Source organism: Notothenia rossii (genome assembly GCF_949606895.1).
Source record: "Notothenia rossii genome assembly, chromosome: 1".
NCBI lineage: Eukaryota > Metazoa > Chordata > Actinopteri > Perciformes > Nototheniidae > Notothenia > Notothenia rossii.
The window spans coordinates 28,070,909-28,084,195 of record NC_136912.1 but is presented as its reverse complement, the minus strand read 5'-3'; the positions used below and the strand labels follow the sequence as shown (position 1 = coordinate 28,084,195).

Sequence of the window (13,287 nt, the reverse complement as noted above, 5' to 3'; positions counted from 1 at the left end):
CAATGAATAATCGTATATAATAATCGTGATATCAATTATTGACCAAAATAATCGTGATTATGATTTTTGCCATAATCGAGTAACCCTAAAGCAGCCTCAGTTCTAATATTGAAGAGTGGTACTGCCTGCATACAGTGGTTCACACTTTTAATGCGTTCGTGAGTATGAGATAATTGCTAGTACTCAACTTAATGTAGCTGTTAATTGGCTGCTTAATGAGAGTGGAGATGCTTAACGAGAGTGGAGATGCTCCATAACTGGCTATAACACCACTCACGCTTTGTCTTAAATGACTCGGCCCACACTTCAAATTGCTCTTTTTCTGGCATGTGTGGTGTGTGCATCTGTTTCTGCACACTGTGCTGGTCGCTCTGTCAATTCATCTGCACAGTCTGCTATCCCTCTCCGCTCATTTTACGTGCTGTGATTGTTCAGAAATGAAATGTACACTCCACACTTGGCAGCTCTACTCTCTTGTTTGGCGAGCAGTGAATATTGACACTGCTGTCGGCTTCTCACTCACTATATTAGTCTTGGGACTCTAAATGATGTGTGTGAGAAAGAGAGGTCATAGTGTCTCTGGCTGCTCATACGTAAGCCTGCCACCAGTGTGGTTACACAGGAAATCAATAGGAAGTCATCTATTTCACTGTCTGCATGTCAGAGCCAAGACACTGGTGCCGAGTGTAACCACAACACACACACACACACACACACACACACACACACACACACACACACACACACACACACACACACACACACACACACACACACACACACACACACACACACACACACACTGTGAAGAGACTTGGAGAGATTGTGAATGTGTGTATCGAGAGTCATTCTCAAAAAGAGTATGTACACATGCTCTAACCGCAAGAAAGATTAAAAGCTGATGGAGATGTGCGTTTGTGTGTGGTAAGCTGAGCCGGTCTCCTGTGATTATCGTGTCACCAGCAGCTCTAGAGATGAAAGCCACTAGACCAAGTCTTTGTATGTGGCTTCCCCCATTGTGCTTTAATCGTAGGTTGTAAATCTCTTTCTGGGCATTTGTGTTGGTTAGCGGCCGCTGTCACTCCTTCCCGCCCAACGCTCCTTTTGTTATTGTATATGCACGAGAACGCCCCTTGCTTTCTCTGGCTCATTGGATGGCAGCTTGCCCTGTCAGTCATGTAGGGAAAGGTGTATTGTAAAGCACTTAATCAGTTAGAATGACAGAGGGCGAATGAAATGAGGAGGAGGGAGGGCGGCTCAGCTGAATCGTCTGGCCTGGCAGCACTGAGATGATAGTTGGCAACTGTCCCGCCTGCCGATGTGTGGAGTGTGTCAGAGAGCAGGGGGCTGAATGGGGGGGGGGGTGGGTGGGTGTGTGTGTGTGTGTGTGTGTGTGTGTGTGTGTGTGTGTGTGTGTGTGTGTGTGTGTGTGTGTGTGTGTGTGTGTGTGTGTGTGTGTGTGTGTGTGTGTGTGTGTGTGTGTGTGTGTGTGTGTGTGTGTGTGTGTGTGTGTGTGTGTGTGTGTCCGCTCAGCTGTGTTGAAAGGCTGCCAGTGTCTGGTCGACTCAGTTGGGTGTTTTTTTTATCTGGTCTGTTGGAGTGGTGTCAACAGCCTGAGGGGATACAGACTGGCCTGGCATGGCACAGTCTGGTCCCCCTGCAGCTCTGTAGACGAGAGTGCGGCAGTTCATCAGTGTGTGCAGCGTGGCTCTCACACAGATTGTATTCCCCCTCTGGTGCCTCACATCTTACTTAATCTATGTTGTCATGGTTCTTGCTGAGTGTGGGTAAATGTACTCCAAGTATGAAACCATTAACAGGGGTAGACATTAAGGGTGCCTACCCCCTCCGGGCCAGTAGATTTTCATTATCACTGGCCCCACCATTGTAACCACTGGCCCAAGAGCACAAGTCCAAAAAATCCACTCTAATAATTAAGAAAATGAACACATTTGTTGCAATTAGGGATGCGTATCGTTAGGATTTTATCAATATCGATACCGGTACTGCTTATCGGTATCGGTATTTTTCGATACTCTTATCGATACTTTTCAATAATTTGGTGCTCAAAATTATAGACATAAATACAATATGTGAAGATTAAACAGTCATTTTATTGTAATTTTATTGCAGAAATAACTGTATAACTTATACATTAGCTTCTCAGAAGCAGACAAAAATGAATAAAATAACTTAAAGGGGCCTGGCTCGCCTTATCATGCTTTTTGGGGTTTTCCCCTCAGACAGAGGATGAAAAGAGGCATTTGTAAAAAAAATAATTAACATTTCAGGGCTCAACGCTAACTTTTAAAACTGGTTGACTGGCTGGCAACCAGGCATCAGCTTTTGGTTGCCAAAACTGAAAATACGGTTGCATTTTTAGACACCTTATATTTTAAATAATTAAGATACTATACAGTTATACATCAACTTAATAATGAACATGTGACACAAAATAATGTTCAAATGCTTTACAATAAGTAATTAACACAATTAATTGAAACTTAAGTGGTAGTAAACTTGTCCACCCTCAATTGCTGGTATACAAAACACCAGGGGCCGTATTCACAAAGGATCTTAGGGCTAAAAGTAGCTCCTAACTGGCGAATTTAGGAGAAACTCCTAAACATAATGGGCGTGTCAGTCTTAAATTTAGGACTCCTAATTTTATTCACTAAGAGCAATTCACAAAGTGTTTTAGGCCTAAAAGTAGCACCTAAGTTTAGGAGAGCTTAAAAGTCCTCGAGAGGACTCCTAACTCAGTAAGACCTATTCACAAAGAATCTGAAAATGGCTGCGAGACGAAATGTTTTGGAGACAATGGAAGACTGTGAATTCAGGGCTCGACATTAAGGACTGCCCGATGTCCCGGGGCCATCTAGTATTTAGTTCGGGCAATGAAGCCTCACCTGCTGGTTGCCCGATCGGGCAATCTATTATGCTAGTGTAATGCAGCTCGCGGATCCAGTAATGAGTAACCCAACAGCAAAAGTAAACATATCTATAACTAGTTTAGGTAATTAAAATAGCTACGTGTGATATTCTAACTTGAAGTGTGTGTTTTGTCCGCTCACTGCTGCATGTGATCATGCAGAGCTGCGTGTCGACTCGTCAGCAGCAGCTGATCTCTCTCTCCCGCCAGTTTAGACTTAACTCGCGTTTATGTCCATATCGATCAGATCTAGCTAGTTCTCGCTAATGATAGGACTACCTGCTTATTAAAAGACACCTAAACAATAAACGTCGCTATGCAACTGGGTGAGGCCACAAAGTATAGCGCAGCATTATGCATTTATTTACATGCCCACCGGAACCCCGAGGCATTACCAACAGATAAACGCACAATCAACCCATACAGGACATCTCTTTCTCCACATTAAGTGTTAGACATTAGAATTTACTATTCTTGTCTGTCACATACTCTTCTTGTCTGTCACATAAGTGGCGCTAAAGGGAAATTATTTTGACCGAGGAGATTTAGATTTGCCGGCAAAAGGGAACTCTGACGTCGCCATTTTGTGTGCTTCGCGGATGCGCTCGGCTCCTCTGAGCTCCTCTCAGCTCCTCTCGACTGCTGCTCGGGTCTGCTCGGTCAGCTTCCGGATGAGGAGGCATTCGTTCGACCAACTTACAGTAGATAACATTACAAACATTTTTAACAGGGGCCATAATAGTGTAAATAATGTTTGTTTTGGCAGTTATAACTGAATGTAATGTTTTCTACTTTTTTACATCTGGGAAGGCATTTGCCTTCATCAGATGGAAAGTGTCTTGACCAACAACTTAAGTATTTCTTATAGCTATGCAGGGCATGCAAGAGAGCAAACACAAACAAGAACAAACAAACAAGTGAAATTAAGAATAAAATTGAAATTGTGCAATATAATATTGTTGTGGTTCATCTTATTATTCAGTCTAGAGAATGCAGACAGCATCTACAATAAGACCTGCAAAAATCTAAATGTTCTTGGGGGAGGCCCCTCAAAACCTTCGTGCAATTTCGTCCGCGCGCATTTTTCAGGGCAATCTCTATTGGGCTCAGGGCCATCTGTAAATTAGCTTAGATGGCCCACAGGGCCATCTCCCAAAATCCTTAATGTCATGCACTGGAATTGATCAAGAGATATAGGCTAAATCGTGAGGGTATCAAACTTGTTGTGGAATTAGTGCGGGATGCAATAACATCCCCGACTAACAGGGATAATCCTATTAGTCCGGAAAGAAAATGTTTGGCAACACTACGATATTTAGCAACAGGGAAAATGCAACTTTGCAATGCCGACGATTTAGGAATATCGCAACCATCAGTCAGCCGTGCCATAAACCAAACCATCAGCGCGCTCTCTAGACCACATATCATCCAACAGTTTATCCGGTTTCCTTTGGACAATCAACAACTACACAGGATCAAAGCCAACTATGCTATTGACGGGACGCACATAAAAATTATTGCGCCATCAAAACATGAGGACGTGTTCGTCAACAGAAAGAAAGTACATTCCATCAACACGCAGATTGTTTTCATTCATCATGATAGGGGGACTTGAACGGCGGTATGGGCTGTTATTGAAAGTGTTTAAGTGCTGGAAATATGCTCATTGGATAATAGTTTGCAGGGTGCTTTTAATTGCCTCCTTGATTTAATGCAATTTACGTATTTTTATTGTTTGCTCTCTCTCTTTAACGTGCATATACAACGTCATTATCGTGGTCTGCACAAACTTGTCATCATGCGTGTATTCTGCTAACTGCACTGTCCATAACTATTTGATAGGAATACATTTCTAGCCTAGGCTATTTCCTTGTTTTTCGGTGATTTAGTGGGCTCGTTTGTGGGATGTTGCGGATGAGTTTCAGCGAGACCGCCTGCTCTGAACAACCAATCACCGTACTGACCGCTTCTAAACTCATGCACGAGAATCGACGTAATCCATAGCAACGGTGCGTCACTCTTAGTTCACTTTTAGTGATTTATCCTTAGTATGAGTAGCTCTCAGTGGCTTTGTGAATAACTTTTAAGAAAAAACTCCTACGTAAAATGTTTTAGCGCGAGTTAGGAGCACTCCTTGCGGTAAGATAAAATCAGGGCTCGAGCTTAAGGACGTCCCGTCGTCCCGGGGCCGAAAAAAATAGTGTCAGGGAGGATAAAAAATAATTTTGGGACGAATTTGGGACGAGAGTTAAAATAAAAATACCCTGCTAACTCTACTACAAACGGCGATGAAAATGAAATCGACTGCACGTTGTGTGTAGCACACAATTATTAAACCTCCTTGTCAACATAAACACAAAACATTTAGCAACCCGCGAAACACACACACACACTCACACACACACAGACAGACACACACACACACACACATACGTAAGCTGTGCCCATGTGCTGTCAGCCAGCCGCACAGCTGGCTGTGCCCGCGAATTCCTGGCCCGCAAATTCGCGGGTCTATCTACAGTAGGCTATGTACTGAGTGTGTGTATTTCGCGGGTTGAGTGATGTAAAAATGACAATGGTATCCCGTGGAGGAATTCTGAAATGTTTTACCGTTACATCACAAAAACGCACAGCAGAACCAGACCCTGGAGCGCCGGCCTCTTTATTTACTTACTCCACTTCATCCCCTATGGGTAATAAGGCTGAGATGAGAACCCTCCATCGTATTTAGTCCAATACGCAATATGCTGCGACTCTCCCCATGTATGGATGGGTACCGAGCCCCGGTATTAAACGGGCTCCACCCGGGCCGGAATTATTAAAGACAGTGGTAACGTTAAGCTCCGACGTTATCTGACTTTTTATCGGTACTGGAGACATTTAAAAAATATATGTCATATGTAGTATTGCTACATAAACATTATATCGCAGTTTTAGTTTATCCAACTCCGTTTCTAATATGCAATAAGACTACAACATGCGTCTATGATGTATTTTCGAGCTTTCCAATCCAGACGAGATCTCTCTCTCCCGTCTGTGTGTGAGGGGGCGGGGCAGTTTGTAAAGGTCTCCTGACTGTGTTACAGACTGTCATCCTGGTTAGTGGTTACTCTGGGTTCTGTCTTCAGGACAGAGTGTTGGATTTTTTGTGTTAATTGGATGGGACTTGATTTGATTCAATATTAGTAATTTTCTCGTTTGTGTGTTTGTTTAAATATATTTGGCCTTTGTAATGTGATTGACTGATTTACTCAAATAAAAAGGTTGATGAATTATCATCTAATGATTTATATGATGTTTTATTTATATTAAAGGTCACTTTTAATGATTTTAACTAATGATAAGTAGTAGAAAAACTAATATTTTAAATTCGGGACGGTCCACATTAATTTCGGGACGGCTTAGATTGTATTTCGGGACGGTTCCGGGAGGATGGTGAAAAAAGTTAGTCGAGAGCCCTGGATAAAATGCTTTGTGAATACGGCCCCAGTAGTGCAGCTGTTGTCATGTTCTTCACAGATCCCCCAAAAATGAATTGAGCAAGTCAGTAGTTTCTTGGTTATCCGTTGTCTCCCTTTCAAATGTGGGTTGTCTTGACCTTTGTGCTGACCCCCACCATAGATTCATTGGCCCTTCAGAATTGAAGTCTTGGATTGGCCAGACTAATACATTTCTAATGTTAAATAAATGAAAACCATTCACAGTTAAGAATTAGATATTAATTATTAATGCTGTATATTACCTTTTAATATGTCTAACTATATTTAAAATGTGTTACCTTTTTAAAGAAGTGATTATAATTGTATGCCAATATTTTCCTATGTTAAAGTTTTGTTTTGCACTTTTATTTTTTTAGTAATAAGATCGGGACTCTTATTTTGAAGGAACTTTTACCGGAAGTGAATGCACAACAGAGCAGAATGTACATATATATTTCGCCTCCCAAGACTTTACACATGTCCTCTTTGCTTTTCGTTCAGGTTCATATAGCGCTTTATCAGTTGAATCACTTTGAACATTCGTTTGAGAAGTTGACGGGTTGGCCGAACTTTTTACCCCACAGTCAAACAACTTAATTTGCTTCGCAATTTAAAAAAACAACCACACCACGCACGCGAGTAAACGTAAATTGCTTTCTGGCTCCGTAATCACACCAATGCACGTGCAACTTAAGTATCATGTTCCGACTGGTCACAACAATAATTAAATATCACTCTTAATACAACAAATAATTAACACTCATCTATTTTGGGGTGCACATTTTGCTGTTTGCTGTCCTTATTTCTTCATGTTAAAAAGTGGTTGCCACTGATGGCAACCAAAGGCCAAGAAGCGGTTGACATTTTTTCTGAATGGTTGCCCCTGGCAACCGTTAGTGTCGAGCCCTGCATTTGTAAATCAATTACATCTTCATCCAGACATGTCAAACTGACAACCTAGCTCGACAAGAGATCCTTAAAACATTGTCCTACAGTGACATCATGCAAAACTGTGATATGAAGAAAATGGCAAAAAGATAAAGGCGAGTACGTATATTATTCTGGATTGTACTTTTAAATCATAACAAAATAAATGATGTGCTGGACTGAAACACGTCAAAATGTGTCTGAAGGTTTAAACATAGAACAAAGAATTTGAGCTTAAAATATGTAAATTCCTAGTAAACGACCAACAATTGCTGAACCATACTTTGAAACGTTGACCTTTAACAACATTTAAATGCAGTTTTCCAATTCACAATGACATCTGTAAGTTTAACTGGCTTATAAAGCATTCAATGAAAGGCCAAATTATTATAGTTGTAGGAGCTCACATTAATACACTGTCAGTGTTAATAAACTAAAAAAAGACAAGGCGATGTGCCTGGAAGACTTCACACAGCCACATTGTTTAGGCTGTCAAATACGCTGCACCGTTTTAGATTCAATGAGTGTCTCGTTTGCAAATGTTTCATTAAGTTGCTTGTGTTACCCCCTTTACAAGCAACTAATTCAGTTCATAGATTGCACCTTGCACTATCGCCACTATGAAAGACAGCCCACACACCTATCAATCATCAAAACGTGGGGTCTTTTTTAATTACGTGTTGATAGTTTTCAAAACCGTTTCTAGTCTTCGGTATTTCCAGACAAGTGGTTACTGAAATCAATCTTACTAACTGCTGTCTGTGCAATTTACTCCGCGAGTTGGCGGACTTTATTTTGCTTACTTTAACATCATTTTTCATGGTGGGGCTAAGCCATTTCTTGGTATGGCTGTAGCCTACCCCAGCCATACCCTGGCGCTGCCACTGGTGGGATGTATGGGGCGGGCCATTCTGCGCATGCGTTAAATATTTTAACGCAATTAATTCAAAAAATGAATTACCGCCGTTAACACGATAATTTTGACAGTATTAATATATATATATAAATAAATATGACCACACATTGTCTCACAAGCAAGAAAAAACTCATTTTTTAAAATAGCAGTGAAGTGCACAGTCCATTGTCCATACAAAGACCCAGATGCCTCAACAGGCCATATCCAAATCTGTATTTCAAAGTTTTCAAGCAAGGAACACCAAGTTGTTTGCATTGTCGGGCAAATGCATCTTTGATTGTAAACTGTCGGGAAGGTGGGGGCTCTCCATCTCCAGCTGCCGTGTTTGCTCTCAGCTGGGAAAACGGAATGGGGTGGTTATGTTTTAGGTGTAGTTTAAGATTTGAGGTATTGCCTGCTTTTTTCGCTACCTTTTTTTAAACAAATGCGACATACCGGCTCATTCAAATCCGTAGGTTGGCCTCGTTCATTTGGCTTGAATCCAAAATACTGCCACACCGGAGATGTGTGGTTGTAATCAATATCATTTCACTTTAAATTACGCGCGAGTAAGTCACACGTTGTCGATATATTATTAATTTGGATGCTACACACTGCTGCACGTGCACGCGGAGTGTCTTACTCCAGCCCCGCCCCTCACAGCACGCGTGGCCGACAGCCACAGCGCTCCTGGCTAAAATGCTAGTCACATCCTTATGTAAACGGCAATTTATTGAGCTCAGAAAAGTTATCGAGTGCATTTTTATTTATCGTACGATAAGTCAATTTATTGATTATCGCGACAGGCCTAGCGGAATGCAACGTGTGTGAAGCAGAAATCCTGCAGCTCCACCCGCTGTGACGGACCGGTGAGCGGAGCAAAACAAAGACTAAGAGTTAGACCTAACACACGCTATTTTATCTACCTCTGGAACTAAACTAGTTATACATATGTTTATTCTTCACTGTCGGGTCACTCATTACTGGATCAGTGAGCTGCATGAGATACTGACAGGCTGTCAGGAGAGAGAGAGAGAGGAAAAGAGAGGGGGAGAGAGGAAAAGAGAGGAAAAGAGAGCGCTTCCGCTCATTTCTCCCGTGTTGTAGTGAATGAGCCCCATTAACTGAGTTTTAAACATCACTTTAAATGGAAGATCCCCATAGGCCCCACCCACTCGATCAGATCGGCGATCGGTATCGGCCGATACGGATTCCGGCGATCGGCCCCAAAATGGGCGTTCGGAGCATCCCTAATTGTGGTCATTGTTAAAAGAAAAAAAGGAGGGTGACATTTCTGCGATCGGTATTATTATATTATAATTCACTTTCTGCCTTCCTGTCATTATCAGGAGTTAGAAATGTAATGGCAATGTAATAGATTGGATTAGAACCTTCATTATCCTAAACTTCTGGGACATTCCCCTATAGCGAATATACCTTTATATTTTTCTACTCTTCACTTACTTGTCACTAGGTCGGCATTGATGTACACAGCCGACAAAAGACCTTGTATATATTGGCATCATATTGAAGCCAACTCCATCGATCAAGCCAGTGTGGCTGAAACTTTCTCTCCCTCTTCTTCTCCCACTCCCTGTCACTCTCCTTTAACTCCTCCGGTGACTTTCTTTTATTTGAAGATTGTTTTTTGCCCTGCGCTTGGCCGGTTACCACTGGTATTAAAAACATTTTAGTGAATGGTTAGGTGGCGAGAAAGTCTGTAGTGAAGGAGCGCGCTTCCGCACGGGAGCCTGCTCGCGCTGCACAGCAAACAGCTGTTTTCTTTCACCCAACAATGACAATTGCCTTATGAAACGCTATGTTGTAGCATTAATAAATGAAACGATTTTTAAAAAATTGCTTGTCAAAATACCAATACCACAGGACAATGTGATTTTATGTCTTACTGTTTTTTTTTTTTTAAAGCAATATTTTTGTGTGGCCCGAGCGGGCAAGTGGAAAGTACGTTATGCTGGCCCTGGGAGTCTAAACAGTGCTTCTGGGCCAGCGGGCCATTTATAATGTCGAGCCCTGATTAACATAGATAACATAATCAGACAATCCAATGATAGTATATTCTCTAAACAGGGCTTTATTTTAACTTGTATTTGCAGATGGTACTGGTGCTAGAGGCTGAACGTTTTGTAGCACAGGCCACAACAAGTTGACTGGGGCATAAAAGTTTAAAGTAAATCCACTGTAATTTGATTATTTTCATATTCTGCGTCAGTGGTGCATAGAGTTTAAAAAGTACATTTTCTTGACCTTTTTAAAAGGAGCACTTAATGTATAATATCAGAAGTGGCAGGTTTGAATTATATAGGCCTCCCTGTGGTGTCTGAAATAGCTTTATCCTCAATGCGCTATATTTTAATCTCAGGCACTTGTCCCTCCCCCCCCTTCTCTCAGTTTTTACACTCAAATAACTGAAGCTTTTTTCCTTTATTCTTCTTTTTTTTATGTGGCGACGGCTCTGTCTCACACAGGCTTGGAAATGACCACAGTAGCACCTGTGATACAGCTTCTCTGTAGCATGAACTCTACAGTCCTGCTTATATCAAAGAACCTGCATCCCGCAGCAAAAATTCCTTGGAATTTGATATCGCCATTTATTAGCCGCATTAGCACCAATGTCTGAATACAATCATTGTCATCAAAATCAGGGTTTCTGGTTTCCTTCAGTATCCATCCAGCCTTTAAAAAAAAAAGTATATATATCTATTAAATTAGTAGGGATGTCCCGATCACCTTTTTTTGCTCCCGATCCGATTCCGATCATTTGATCTTGACAATTTGCCGATACCGATTTTTCCCGATCCGATCTTTATGCAATGCATTAAGAGAAAAAAAAGAAAAAAAGCATTCAAGTTGTCCCTTAAGGTTATTTTTTTATTTAAATTGGATATCCTATCCAACATGGATATAGCTTCTTTCTTTCACAGCAGCATTGGATCAGTTCAGTTGTGCAGCATTGGATGAAAACAAAATAAAGCTTTCAGTACTCGTTAGCTTACTGCTACAGTTAGACACTGCGCCCTGCCCACTCTGTTGCCAGATTTGAGAGAAATAAGCAACCAGGTCTATGAAAACAAGCCCCAAAGAAGCAACACATACATGATGTTCTGTAATTTGAAACCAAAACTAAGGCCTCAGGATGACTTTAAGACTTGAACATGGTCATTTTTGTTTTGTAATATTGAATACGAAATAAAAAAATAAAAAAAATCCCGATCCCCGATTTTTTCCCTCCCGACTCCGATCTCTCGAAAATCACGTGATCGGCTCCGATCCCCGATCACATGATCGGATCGGGACATCTCTATAAATTAGTACCAGCCCTGTGCGGAGGTTCAACACTACCTAGTGCGGTTCAACACTACCTAGTGCGGTTGACAGAGTTATAGGCCCAATCCCAAACCACACCCTACCCCTACTAGGGGTGTGGAAAAGCATAGTATTTCTACGATGCATTGCGATAAGCACATGGACGATTCGGTATCGATGCAGTGACGGAAGATAATCGATTATAGCGTAGTAACGTTGCTTTACTGATTTTCCGGCCACGGCTTTACTATAACGTTTTTTTTTCTGTCACTTTAATATCAAATCGGTCGGTGACGCAGAGATCAGGGAATAGACGTGACAGCGGCACAGCAACACCAAACACGGAGCAGTCTGCTTTATCCACGAACACAAGAACACCAGTCCAGAACCAACAGCAGAAGGACCAGCTCTGAATCACTCCGTGTCGCTTCGGCTCAGACACAGGGATTTATCTTTTTCTAAAAATAATCGAGTTACAATCATTTCAGGTTTTTGGTGGATTTAATTAAGTCTTGGATTGCAGAGTATGAATGTCCTCTAGCAATTTTCAAACGATATATACGTGTGTACAGTTTGTGAAGGCAGAAGGAAAAAAGCTTCCGCGATCACCGTCTCCTCTCCCTCCCTCCAAACCCCGCCCCCTCCCTGAAAATAATGAGTGACAGGCTGATAGTAACCTGATAGCCACTTTATTATTCACTTAATCACTGAGATATAATGAAGCTAACTTAATCTCATACATTCATGGGATTTATGTAACAGTAAGACAGATAATGTAAGTGTGCACCCACATGCAGTATTTTTGTTTGTATATGCTATTGTAAATTCCTGTTGTCTGCTGTGTTCAGACTCAAATCCTGTGTGTGATGCCACATTCAGGACATTCAGTTTTCTTTTTTTAACAGAAGACTGTTGCTAGAAGCTGCAGCTAGACTGCAGAAGCATTATGTTTTTGTTTTTGAGGATGGAACAACTTCACACACAGATATAGGGAGGCTAGACCTATACAATTGATTTATTTTGGTTTATAAATTAATGTCAAGACATTTATGTTATTGATTTCTGAAGCACTTTCTAAATAATAAAAAGAGAGTTCATATGTATTTACTGCATGTATGCATTGATGAAAAATAAGCCATGTGCAGTAATATAGAAAATTGAGGATGCAACGTATTGGTATGAATCGTGATGCATCGGGATATTGAATCGATTCGTTGACAGGATAATCGTAATCGAATCGTGAGACCAGTGAAGATGCACAGCCATAACCCCTACACACTACCCCTCTGTGACGGAGTGAACTCTGTGGAGTGAAACTTGTAGCTCAACGAGGCTCCCTCCTGTCAGATGGAGGGAGTAAATACAGCGGCAAGCTTTGGGACGGCCTCCGCTCTCTCTGGCAGAAACAGGAAATGCCGTAACTGTATGTAGCAATGGTTTCAAATCAGCATCTCTTTGACAAAAAATGTATATTAATAGCTCAAATAAAACTCCAAACATCTTTAATTGTGTTGTAATAGCTCTTTTAGTTTCAAACCTGATTTTTATAAGCTTCTTATTTTTTGCAACAGTCTGTAAATAGACACAACTTTATAATAAAATGCACACATTTACCTTTTTCTAGACTAAACACAGGTACGATCCTAAGTTAAAACATATGAGGCTATCATGAGGTTGTTAACATCGCAGTTTATCAATGGATGTTTGCTGGAACTACGTGTAAACGGCGT

The 13,287-nt window shown here is 41.3% G+C and overlaps 1 protein-coding gene across 3 annotated transcripts in view; it reads left to right on the top strand.

Annotated features, from left to right (window-relative positions):
* Positions 1-13,287, top strand: part of crebbpa (CREB binding lysine acetyltransferase a) — an 81,839-nt gene that overhangs the window by 38,855 nt on the left and 29,697 nt on the right. The window lies entirely within an intron of this gene.